Source organism: Chiloscyllium plagiosum, unplaced genomic scaffold, assembly GCF_037043375.1.
Source record: "Chiloscyllium plagiosum isolate Xiang-an unplaced genomic scaffold, Cpla_swu_hap1 HiC_scaffold_14, whole genome shotgun sequence".
Taxonomy (NCBI): Eukaryota; Metazoa; Chordata; class Chondrichthyes; order Orectolobiformes; family Hemiscylliidae; genus Chiloscyllium; species Chiloscyllium plagiosum.
Window position 1 is genome coordinate 122,537,722 of NW_028270152.1, and position 12,638 is coordinate 122,550,359.

Here is a 12,638-nt window from a genome sequence, read left to right on the forward strand (position 1 = left end):
AGTGATGGTGGGAGTGTGATGGGGTCAGGGTGACGATGATGGAGTGAGTGTGAGAGGGTCAAGGTGACGGTAATGGAGTGAGTGTGAGGGGTTCAGGGTGACGGTGATAAATGAGTGTGAGGGGGTCAGTGTGACTGTGATGGAGTTAGTGTGAGGGGCTCAGGGTGACGGTGATGGAGTGAGTATGAGAGGGTCAGGGTAACATTGATGGAGTCAGTGTTAGAGGGTCAGGGTGACGGTTAAAGAATTGAGTGTGAGTGGTTCAGGGTGATAGTGATGGAGCGAGTGGGAGTGGGTCAGGTTAACGCTGATGGAGGGATTGTGAGAGAGTGGGGGTGACGGTGATAGAGTGAGTGTGACAGGTCAGGGTGACTGTGATGGAGTGAGTGTGAGGGGTCAGCGTGACGGAGATGGAGTGAGTGTGAGGGGGTCAGGGTGACAATAATGGAGTGAGTGTGAGAGAGTCAGGGTGAGAGTGATGGAGTGATTGTGAATGTGTCAGGTTCACAGTGATGGAGTGAGTGTGAGGGGGTCAGTTTGACAGTGTTTGAGTGAGTGTGGGGGGTCAGTGTGACGGAGATGGAGTGAATGTGCGGGTGTCAGTGTGACGCTGACGGAGTGAGTTTAATGGGGTCAGTGTGACGAAGATGGAGTGAGTGTGAGGGGGTCTGGGTGACGGTGATGGAGTGAGTGTGAGAGAGTCAGGGTGAGAGTGATGGAGTGATTGTGAATGTGTCAGGTTCACAGTGATGGAGTGAGTGTGAGGGGGTCAGTTTGACAGTGATTGAGTGAGTTTGGGGGGTCAGTGTGACGGAGATGGAGTGAATGTGCGGGTGTCAGTGTGACGCTGACGGAGTGAGTTTAATGGGGTCAGTGTGACGAAGATGGAGTGAGTGTGAGGGGGTCTGGGTGACGGTGATGGAGTGAGTAAGATGGGGTCAGAGTGAGTGGTGGAATGAGTTTGAGGGGGTCAGTTTGACGGTGAAGGAGTGAGTGTGAGCGGTCAGGGTGACGCTGGTGGAGTGAGTGTGAGGGGGTCAGTGTGACGATGATAAATGAGTATGAGTGTGTCAGGGTGACGGTGATGGAGTGAGTGTGAAGGGGTCAGGGTGACGTTGATAAATGAGTGTCAGGGGTCAGGATGACGGTGATGGAGTGAGTGTGAGGGCATCATGTTGACTCTGATGGAGTGACAGTGAGAAGGTCAGGGTGACGGTGATGGAGTGACTGTGAGTATGTCAGGGTGATGGTGATGGAGTGAGTGTGAGTGGGTCAGTGTGACAGTGATAAATGAGTGTGATGGGGTCAGGGTGACGGTGATGGAGTGAGTGTGGGGGGTCAGGGTGACAGTGATAAATGAGTGTGCGGGGGTCAGGGTGACGGTGATGGAATGAGTGTGAGAGGTAAGGGTGACGGAGATAAATGAGTGTGAGTGGTTCAGGGTGACGGTGATGGAGTGAGTGTGAGCTTGTCAGGGTGACTGTGATGAAGTGAGTGTGAAGGGGTCAGTGTCACTGTGGTGGAGTGAGTGAGAGGGGGTCAGTGTGACTGTGATGGAGTGAGTGTGAGGGGTTCAGGGTGACGGTGATGGAGTGAGTGTGTGAGGGTCAGGCTGACAGTGATGGAGTGAGTATGAGAGGGCCAGGTTAACAGTGATGGAGTGAGAGTGAGAGGGCCAGAGTGACATCTATGGAGTAAGTGTGAGTGGGTCAGGGTGACTGTGATGGTGTGAGTGTGAGAGGGTCAGGGTGTCAGTGATGGGGTGAGTGTGAGAGGGTCGGGGTGACTTTGATGGAGCGAGTGGGAGTGGGTTAGCTTGACTGTGATGGGGTGAGTGTGAGAGAGTCAGGGTGACAGTGAAGGAGTGCTTGTGACTGGTCAGGGTCACTGTGATGGAGCGAGTGTGAGGGGTCAGCGTGACGGAGATGGAGTGAGTGTAAGGAGGTCAGTGTGACGGTGATGGAGTGTGAGGGGATCAGGGCAACGGTGACAGAGGGATTTCAAGTGGTTCAGGGTGACGGTGATGGAGTGAGTGTGAGGGCGTCATGGTGACGGTGATGGAGTGAGTGTGAGGGCGTCAGGGTGACGGAGATGGAGTGAGTGTGAGTGGGTTAGGGTGACGGTGATGGAGTGAGTGTCAGTCGGTCACAGTGACGGTGATGGAGTGATTGTGAGGGGGTCAGGGTGACGGTGTAGAGAGAGTGTGAGAGGGTCAGTGTTACGGTAATGGACTGATTTTGAGTGGATCAGGGTGACGGTGATGGAGTGAGTGTGAGGGGATCAGGGCAGCGTTGACGGAGGGAGTGCGAGTGGTTCAGGGTGATAGTGATGGAGTGCATGTGAGGGTGTCAGGGTGACGCTAATGGAGTAAGTGTGAGAGGGTCAGGGTGACAGTGATGGAGTGATCGTGAGGTGGTCAGGTTCACGGTGATCGAGTGAGTGTGAGGGGTTCAGGGCAAAAGTGATGGAGTGATTGTGAGGCGTTCATGGCAACGGAGATGGAGTGAGTGCGAGTGGATCAGGGTGATGGTGATGGAGTGAGTGTGAGGGATTCAGGGTTTTGGTGATGAAGCGAGTGTGAGAGGGTCAGGGTGACGGTGATGGAGTGAGTGTGAGCTTGTCAGGGTGACTGTGATGGAGTGAGTGTGAGGGGGTCAGTGTGACTGTGATGGAGTGAGTGTGATGTGTTCAGGGTGACGGTGATGGAGTGAGTGTGTGAGGGTCAGGCTGACAGTGATGGAGTGATTGTGAGAGGGCCAGGGTGACGTCCATGGAGTGAGTGTGAGTGGGTCAGGGTGACTGTGATGGTGTGGGTGTGAGAGGGTCAGGGTGACAGTGATGGAATGAGTGTGAAGGAGTCAGAGTGAGTGATTGGGAATGGGTTAGCTTGACTGTGATGGAGTGAGTGTGAGAGTGTCAGGGTGACAGTGAAGGAGTGCTTGTGACTGGTCAGGGTTACTGTGATGGAGCGAGTGTGAGGGGTCAGCGTGACGGAGATGGAGTGAGTGTAAGGAAGTCAGTGTGACGGTGATGGAGTGAGTGCGAGGGGATCAGGGCAACGGTGACGGAGGGAGTTCAAGTGGTTCAGGGTGACGGTGATGGACTGAGTGTGAGGGCGTCAGGGTGATGGAGATGGAGTGACTGTGAGTGGGTCAGGGTGATGGTGATGGAGTGAGTCTGAGGGGTTCAGGGTTATGGTGATGAAGCGAATGTGAGAGGGTCAGGGTGACCATGATGGAGTGATTGTGAGGGGTCAGGTTGACGGTGATGGAGTGTGTGTGAGGGTGTCACGGTGACTCTGATGGAGTGAGTGTGACGGGGTCAGGGTGACGGTGATGGAGTGTGTGTGAGGGTGTCACGGTGACTCTGATGGAGTGAGTGTGACGGGGTCATGGTGACGGTGATGGAGTGTGTGTGAGGGTGTCACGGTGACTCTGATGGAGTGAGTGTGACGGGGTCAGGGTGACGGTGATGGAGTGAGTGTGAGTTTGTCAGGGTTACGGTGATGGAATGAGTTGAGGGTGTCAGGGTGACGGTGATGGAGTGAGTTTGAGGAGGTCAGTGTGATGGTTGGAGGGATTTTGAGGGGGTCAGGTGATGGGATGGAGTGAGTGTGGGAGGGTCAGGGTGATGTTGATGGAGTGAGTGTGAGGGGTTCAGGGCAAAAGTGATGGAGTGATTGTGAGGCGTTCAAGGCAACGGAGATGGAGTGAGTGCGAGTGGATCAGGGTGATGGTGATGGAGTGAGTGTGAGGGTGTCATTGTGACGGTGATGGAGTGAGTGTGAGGGGGTCAATGTGATGGTGTAGGTATGAGTGTAAGTGGAACAAGGTGACGGTGATGGAGTGCGTGTGAGGATGTCAGGGTGACTGTGATGGAGTGAATGTGAGATGGTCAGGGTGACGGTGATGGAGCGAGTGTGAGGTGGCCAGGTTGGCGGGTGATGGAGTGACTGTGAGGGGATCATTGTGACGGTGATACGGTGAGTGTGAGGGGATCAGGGTGCTGGTGATGGATTGAGAATGAGGGGGTCAGGGTGACGGTGAAGGAGTGATTGTGACGGGTTCAGGTTGACGGTGATGGAGTGAGTGTGAGGTGGTCAGAGTGACGGTGATGGAGTGAGTGTGTTGGGGTCAGGGTGACAGTGATGGAGTGAGTGTGAGAGGGTTAGGGTGAACGATGATGGAGTGAGTGTGAGGTGATCAGTGTGACGGTGATAGAGTGAGTGTGGTGGGGTCAGGGTGACAGTGATGGAGTGAGTGTGAGAGGGTTAGGATGACGGTGTTGAAATGAGTGTGAGTGGGTCAGATTGGCTGTGATGGAGTGAGTGTGACGGGGTCAGGGTGACGGTGATGGAGTGATTTTGAGAGGGTCAGGGTGACAGTGATGGAGTGAGTGTGAGAGTGTCAGGGTGACGGTGATGGAGTGAGTTTGAGGTGGTCAGGTAACGTGACGGAGTGAGTTTGAGGGGGTCTGGGTAATGGTGATGGTGTAAGTGTGAGGGGACCATGTTGACGGTGATGGAGTGCCTGTGAGGGGGTCAGGGTGATGGTGATGGAGTGAGTGTGAGGGTGTCATGGTGACGGTGATGGAGTGAGTGTGATGAGGTCACCTGACGGTGAGGGTGAGAGTGTGATGGATCAGGGTGACGATGATGGTGTGAGTGTGAGTGGATCATTGTGATGTTGATTGAGTGTGTGTCAGGGGGTCAGTGTGACTGTGATGGAGTGAGTGTGAGGGTGTCAGTGTGACGGTGATGGAGTGAGTGTGAGGGGGTCTGTGTGATGGTGATGATGTGAGTGTAAGGAGATCAGGGTGACCGTGATGGAGTGAGTGTGAGGGGGTCAGGGTGACGGTGACGGAGTGAGTGTGAGGATGTCAGGGTGACGGTGATGGAGTGAGTGTGAGGGGGTCTGTGTGATGGTGATGGTGTGAGTGTAAGGAGATCAGCGTGACCGTGATGGAGTGAGTGTGAGGGGGCCAGGGTGACGGTGACGGAGTGAGTGTGAGGGGTCAGATTGACGGAGATGGAGTGAATGTGAGATGGTCAGCATGACGGTGATGGAGTGAATATGAAAGGTTCAGGGTGACAGTGATGGAGTGAGTGTGAGGGGATCAGTGTGACGTGATGGATCGAGTGTGAGGTGGTCAGGTTGATGGGTGATGGAGTGCCTGTGAGGGGATCAGTGTGACGGCGATTCAGTGAGTGTAAGGGGTTCAGGGTGATGGTGAGGGAATGAGAATGAGAGGTTCAGGGTGACGGTGATGGAGTGAGTGTGAGGTGGTCAGATTGATGGTAATGGAGTGAGTGTGAGAGGGTCAGCGTGACGATGATGGAGTGAGTGTGAGGGGATCAGTGTGACACTGATGGAATGAGTGAGTGGCTCAGGGTGACGGTGATGTAGTGTGTTGAGGGGGTCAGGGTGACGGTGAAGGGGTGAGTATGAGGTGATTAGGGTGACTGATGGACTGAGTGTCATTGGGTCAGTCTGAGGCTGATGGAGTGAGTGTGAGAGTGTCAGGGTGACAGTGATGGATTGAGTGTGACGGGGTCAGGGTGACGGTGATCGAGACAGTTTGAGAGTGTCAGGGTGACAGTGATGGAGTGAGTGTGAGGGGATCAGGGTCTCTGTGAGGGAGTGAGTGTGATGGGGTAATAGTGACAGAATTGGGACGAGTGTGAGGGTTCAGTGTGACAGTGAAGGAATTAGTTGAGGGTGTCAGGGTGTGGATGATGGACTAAGTGTGAGGAGGTCAGTGTGATGGTGATGGAGTGAGTGTGAGGGGGTCAGGGTGACGGTGTTGGAGTGAATGTGAGGGGGTCAGTGTGGCTGTGATGGAGTCAGTGTGAGAGGGTTAGGGTGATGGTGATGGAGTGAGCGTGAGAGATTTTACGAGATGGTGATGGAGTGAGTGTCAGCGGATCAGTGTGACCGTGATGGAGTGAGTGTGAGGGGGTCAGTTTGACTGTGATGGAGTAAGTGTGAGATGGTCAGGGTGACGGTGACGGAGTGAGTGAGAGGGGGTCAGGGTGACGGTGATGGAGTGAGTGTGAGGGGATCAGATTGACGGTGATGGAGTGAGAGTGAGGGGGTCAGAGTGACGGTCATGGAGTGAGTGTGAGGGGGTCAGGATGACGGTGATGGAGTGAGTGTGAGACGGTCAGGTTGACGGTGATCGTGTGAGTGTGAGGGGGTCAGTTTGATGGTGACCGAGGGTGTGTGAGGATTCTGTGTGACGGTGATGGAGTGTGTGTGAGGCGGTCAGAGTGACGGTGATGGAGTGAGTGTGAGAGGGTCAGTATGGCTGTGATCGACTGAGTGTGAGGGTGTCATGGTGACAGTGATGGAGTGAGTGTGAAGGGGTCAGGGTGAGGCTGATGGAGTGAGTGTGAGAGGGTCAGTATGGCTGTGATCGACTGAATGTGAGGGTGTCATGGTGACAGTGATGGAGTGAGTGTGAAGGTGTCAGGGTGAGGGAGATGGAGTGAGTGTGAGAGGGTCAGTATGGCTGTGATCGACTGAGTGTGAGGGTGTCATGGTGACAGCGATGGAGTGAGTGTGAAGGGGTCAGGGTGTGGGTGATAGAGTGAATGTGACGGGTTCAGAGTGATGGGGATGGAGTGAGTGTGAGTGGGTCAGTATTAAGGTGATGGAGTGAATGTTGGGGGGGTCAGTGTGGCGGTGATGCAGTGAAAATGAGGGGGTGAGCTTGACGGTTATGGAGTGAGTGTGATGGGGTCAGGGTGACATCGATGGAGGGAGTTTGATTGGATCAATGTGACGGTGACGGAGTAAGTGTGACGGGGTCAGGGTGGCCGTGATGGTGTGAGTGTGAGTATATCAGGGTGACAGTGATGGAATGCGTTTGAGGGGTTCAGGGTGACAGTGATGACGTGAGTGTGTGGCGGTCAGTATGACTGTGATGGAGTGAGTGTGAGGGGGTCAGTGGGACGCTGATGGAAATAGTGTGAGGGGGTCACGGTGACGGTGATGGAGTGAGTGTGAGGGAGTCAGCGTGACCGTGATGGAATGAGTGTGAGATGATCAGGGTGACAGTGACGGAGTGACTTTGAGGGGGTCAGGGTGACGGTTACGGAGTGAGAGTGAGGGTGTCAGGGTGACGGTGATGGGGTAAGTGTGAGGGGATCAGAGTGACGGTGATGGAGTGAGTGTGAGGCAGTCAGGTTGATGGTGATGGAGTGAGTGTGAGTGTGTCAGGGTGAAGGTTATGAAGAGAGTGTGAGGGGATCAGAGTGACGGTGATGGAGTGAGTGTGAGAGAGTCAGGTTGACGGTGTTGGTGTGAGTATGCGTGCGTCAGGGATGGAGTTAGTATGATGGTGACCGAGGGTGTGCGAGGATTCTATGTGACCGTGATAGAGTGTGTGTGACATGGTCAGAGTGACGGTGATGGAGTGTGTGTAAGGTGGTCAAAGTGACGGTGATGGAGTGAGTGTGAGGGGGTCAGGGTGACGGTGGTGGAGTGAGTGTGATGTGGTCAGGGTGAGGGTGATGGTGTGAGTGTGAGAGGGTCAGGGTGACGGTTATGAAGTGAGTGTGAGGGGAGCAGAGTGACGGTGATGGAGTGAGTCTGAGAGGGTCAGTATGACTGTGATCGAGTGAGTGTGAGGATGTCATGGTGACAGTGATGGAGTGTGTGTGAAGGGGTCAGGGTGTGGGTCATGGAGTGAGCGTGACGGGTTCAGGGTGACGGGGATGTAGTGAGTGTGATGGGGTCAGAGTTACGGTGATGGAGTGAGTGTGAGGGGATCAGTGTGACGGTGATGCAGTGAAAATGAGGGGGTCAGCTTGACGGTTACGGAGTGAGTGTGATGGGGTCAGCGTGACATTGATGGAGTGAGGGTGAGGGGTTAGGATGCCGGTGAGGGAGTGAGTGTGATGGGATCAGTGTGACGGTAATGGAGTGAGGGTGATGGGGTCAGCGTGACATGGACGGAGTGAGTGTGAGGGGGTCAGGGTGACGGTGAGGGAGTGAGTGTGATGGGATCAGTGTGACGGTAATGGCGTGAGTGCGATGGGGTCAGGGTGACATTGACTGAGTTAGTGTGAGGGGGTCAGGGTGACGGTAATGGCGTGAGTGTGAGAGGGTCAGGGTGACAGTGAAGGAGTGAGTGTGATATGGTCAGGGTGACGATGATGGAGTGAGTGTGATTGGATCAGTGTAACAGTGATGGAGTAAGTGTGACGGGGTCAGGGTGGCCGTGATGGTCTGAGTGTGAGTACATCATGGTGACAGTGATGGAGTGCGTGTGAGGGGATCTGGGTGACAGTGATGACGTGTGTGTGTGGCGGTCAGTATGACGGTGATGGAGTGAGTGTGCAAGGGTCAATGTTACAGTGATGGAGTGAGTGTGAGGGGGTCAGGGTGATGGTGACGGAGTGAGTGTGAGGGGGTCAGGGTGACAGTGATGGAGTGAGTGTGAGAGGGTCAGGCTGACGGTGATGGTGCGAGTGTGAGTGCGTCAGGGATGGAGTTAGTGTGAGGCGATCAGTGTGATGGTGACGGAGGGTGTGCGAGGATTCTGTGTGACAGTGATGGACTGTGTGTGAGGCGGTCAGAGTGACGGTGACGGAGTGCGTTTGAGGCGGTCACAGTGACGGTGATGGAATGAGTGTGAGAGGGTCAGTATGACTGTGATCGAGTGAGTGTGAGGATGTCATGGTGACAGTGATGGAGTGAGTATAAGTGTGTCAGTGTGACGGTGAAGGTGGGAGTGACAGGGTGTCGGGATGATGGTGACGGAGTGAGTGTGAGGGGGTCAGGGTGACAGTGATGGAGTGAGTGTGAGAGGGTCAGGTTGACGGTGATGGTGCGAGTGTGAGTGCGTCAGGGATGGAGTTAGTGTGAGGCGATCAGTGTGATGGTGACGGAGGGTGTGCGAGGATTCTGTGTGACAGTGATGGACTGTGTGTGAGGCGGTCAGAGTGACGGTGACGGAGTGCGTTTGAGGCGGTCACAGTGACGGTGATGGAATGAGTGTGAGAGGGTCAGTATGACTGTGATCGAGTGAGTGTGAGGATGTCATGGTGACAGTGATGGAGTGAGTATAAGTGTGTCAGTGTGACGGTGAAGGTGGGAGTGAGAGGGGGTCGGGATGATGGTGACGGAGTGAGTGTGAGGGGGTCAGGGTGACAGTGATGGAGTGAGTGTGAGAGGGTCAGGTTGACGGTGATGGTGTGAGTGTGAGTGCGTCAGGGATGGAGTTAGTGTGAGGCGATCAGTGTGATGGTGACGGAGGGTGTGCGAGGATTCTGTGTGACAGTGATGGACTGTGTGTGAGGCGGTCAGAGTGACAGTGACGGAGTGCGTTTGAAACGGTCAGAGTGACGGTGATTGAATGAGTGTGAGAGGGTCAGTATGACTGTGATCGAGTGAGTGTGAGGATGTCATGGTGACAGTGATGGAGTGATTGTGAAGGGGTCAGGGTGTGGGTGATGGAGTGAGTGTGACGGGTTCAGGGTGACGGGGGTGGAGTGAGTGTGATGGGGTCAGATTTACGGTGATGGAGTGAGTGTGAGGGGATCAGTGTGACGGTGAGGGACTGAGTGTGATGGGATCAGTGTGACGGTAATGGCTTGAGTGCGATGGGGTCAGGGTGACATTGACGGAGTTAGTATGAGGGGGTCAGGGTGACAGTGAAGGAGTGAGTGTGAGATGGTCAGGGTGACGGTGATGGATGAGTGTGATTGGATCAGTGTGACGGTGACGGAGTGAGTGTGAGGGCGTTCTGGGTGACAGTGATGACGTGTGAGAGGGGCAGTATGACTGTGATTGAGTGTATGTGAGGATGTCATGGTGACAGTGATGGATTGAGTGTGACGGGTTCAAAATGACGGGGATGGAGTGAGTGTGAGGGGATCAGTGTGACGGTGATGCAGTGAAAATGAGGGGGTCAGCTTGACGGTTACAGAGTGAGTGTGATAGGATCAGTGTGACATTGACGGAGTGAGTGTGAAGGGGTCATGGTGACGGTGAGGGAGTGAGTGTGATGGGATCAGTGTGATGGTAATGGAGTGAGTGCGAGGGGGTCAGGGTGACTTTGACCGAGTTAGTGTGAGGGGGTCAGGGTGACGGTGAGGGAGTGAATGTGAGCGGGTCAGTGTGACGGTGATAGAGTGAGTGTGAGAGGGTCAGGGTGACAGTGATGGAGTGAGTGTGATTGGATCAGTGTGACGGTGACGGAGTAATTGTGACGGGGTCAGGGTGGCCATGATGGTGTGAGTGTGAGTACATCAGGGTAACAGTGATGGACTGCGTGTGAGGGTGACAGTTCAGGGTGACAGTGATGACGTGTGTGTGAGGCGGTCAGGTTGACGATGATGTACTGAGTGTGTGGCGGTCAGTATGACGGTAATGGAGTGAGTGTGCGAGGGTCAGTGTTTCAGTGATGGAGTGAGTGTGAGGGGGTCATGGTGACAACGATGGAGTGAGTGTGAGAGGGTCAGGGTGACGTGATCGAGTGAGTGTGAGGATGTCATGGTGACAGTTATGGAGTGATTGTGAAGGGGTCAGGGTGACGACGAAGGAGTGAGTGTGAGAGGGTCAGGGTGACGTGATTGAGTGAGTGTGCGTGTGTCAGTGTGACGGTGATTGTGTGAGTGTGAGGGGGTCAGGATGACGGTGATGGAGTGAATGTGAGGGGGTCAGGGTGACAGTGATGCAGTGAGTGTGAGACGGTCAGGTTGAGGGTGATGGTATGAGTGTGAGTGCGTCAGGGATGGAGTTAGTGTAGGCGATCAATGTGATGGTGACCGAGGGTGTGCGAGGATTCTGTGTGACAGTGATGGATTGTGTGTGAGGCGGTCAGAGTGACGGTGATGGAGTGAGTGTGACGGGGTCAGGGTGACGGTGAGGGAGTGAGTGTGAGAGGGTCAGTATGACTGTGATCGACTGAGTGTGAGGGTGTCATGGTGACGGTGAGGGAGTGAGTGTGAGAGGGTCAGGGTGACAGTGATGGAGTGAGTGTGAGTGGGTCAGGGTGACGGTGATGGAGTGAGTGTAATTGTTTCAGTGTGACGGTGATGGAGTAATTGTGACGGGGTCCGGGTGGGAGTGATGGTGTGCGTGTGAGGGGTTCAGGGTGACAGTGATGACGTGTGTGTGAGGTGGTCAGGTTGACGGTGATGGTGTGAGTGTGAGTGCGTCAGCGATGGAGTTAGTGTGAGGCGATCAGTGTGATGGTGACGGAGGGTGTGCGAGGATTCTGTGTGACAGTGATGGACTGTGTGTGAGGCGGTCAGAGTGACAGTGACGGAGTGCGTTTGAAACGGTCAGAGTGACGGTGATTGAATGAGTGTGAGAGGGTCAGTATGACTGTGATCGAGTGAGTGTGAGGATGTCATGGTGACAGTGATGGAGTGATTGTGAAGGGGTCAGGGTGTGGGTGATGGAGTGAGTGTGACGGGTTCAGGGTGACGGGGGTGGAGTGAGTGTGATGGGGTCAGATTTACGGTGATGGAGTGAGTGTGAGGGGATCAGTGTGACGGTGAGGGACTGAGTGTGATGGGATCAGTGTGACGGTAATGGCTTGAGTGCGATGGGGTCAGGGTGACATTGACGGAGTTAGTATGAGGGGGTCAGGGTGACAGTGAAGGAGTGAGTGTGAGATGGTCAGGGTGACGGTGATGGATGAGTGTGATTGGATCAGTGTGACGGTGACGGAGTGAGTGTGAGGGCGTTCTGGGTGACAGTGATGACGTGTGAGAGGGGCAGTATGACTGTGATTGAGTGTATGTGAGGATGTCATGGTGACAGTGATGGATTGAGTGTGACGGGTTCAGAATGACGGGGATGGAGTGAGTGTGAGGGGATCAGTGTGACGGTGATGCAGTGAAAATGAGGGGGTCAGCTTGACGGTTACAGAGTGAGTGTGATAGGATCAGTGTGACATTGACGGAGTGAGTGTGAAGGGGTCATGGTGACGGTGAGGGAGTGAGTGTGATGGGATCAGTGTGATGGTAATGGAGTGAGTGCGAGGGGGTCAGGGTGACTTTGACCGAGTTAGTGTGAGGGGGTCAGGGTGACGGTGAGGGAGTGAATGTGAGCGGGTCAGTGTGACGGTGATAGAGTGAGTGTGAGAGGGTCAGGGTGACAGTGATGGAGTGAGTGTGATTGGATCAGTGTGACGGTGACGGAGTAATTGTGACGGGGTCAGGGTGGCCATGATGGTGTGAGTGTGAGTACATCAGGGTAACAGTGATGGACTGCGTGTGAGGGTGACAGTTCAGGGTGACAGTGATGACGTGTGTGTGAGGCGGTCAGGTTGACGATGATGTACTGAGTGTGTGGCGGTCAGTATGACGGTAATGGAGTGAGTGTGCGAGGGTCAGTGTTTCAGTGATGGAGTGAGTGTGAGGGGGTCATGGTGACAACGATGGAGTGAGTGTGAGAGGGTCAGGGTGACGTGATCGAGTGAGTGTGAGGATGTCATGGTGACAGTTATGGAGTGATTGTGAAGGGGTCAGGGTGACGACGAAGGAGTGAGTGTGAGAGGGTCAGGGTGACGTGATTGAGTGAGTGTGCGTGTGTCAGTGTGACGGTGATTGTGTGAGTGTGAGGGGGTCAGGATGACGGTGATGGAGTGAATGTGAGGGGGTCAGGGTGACAGTGATGCAG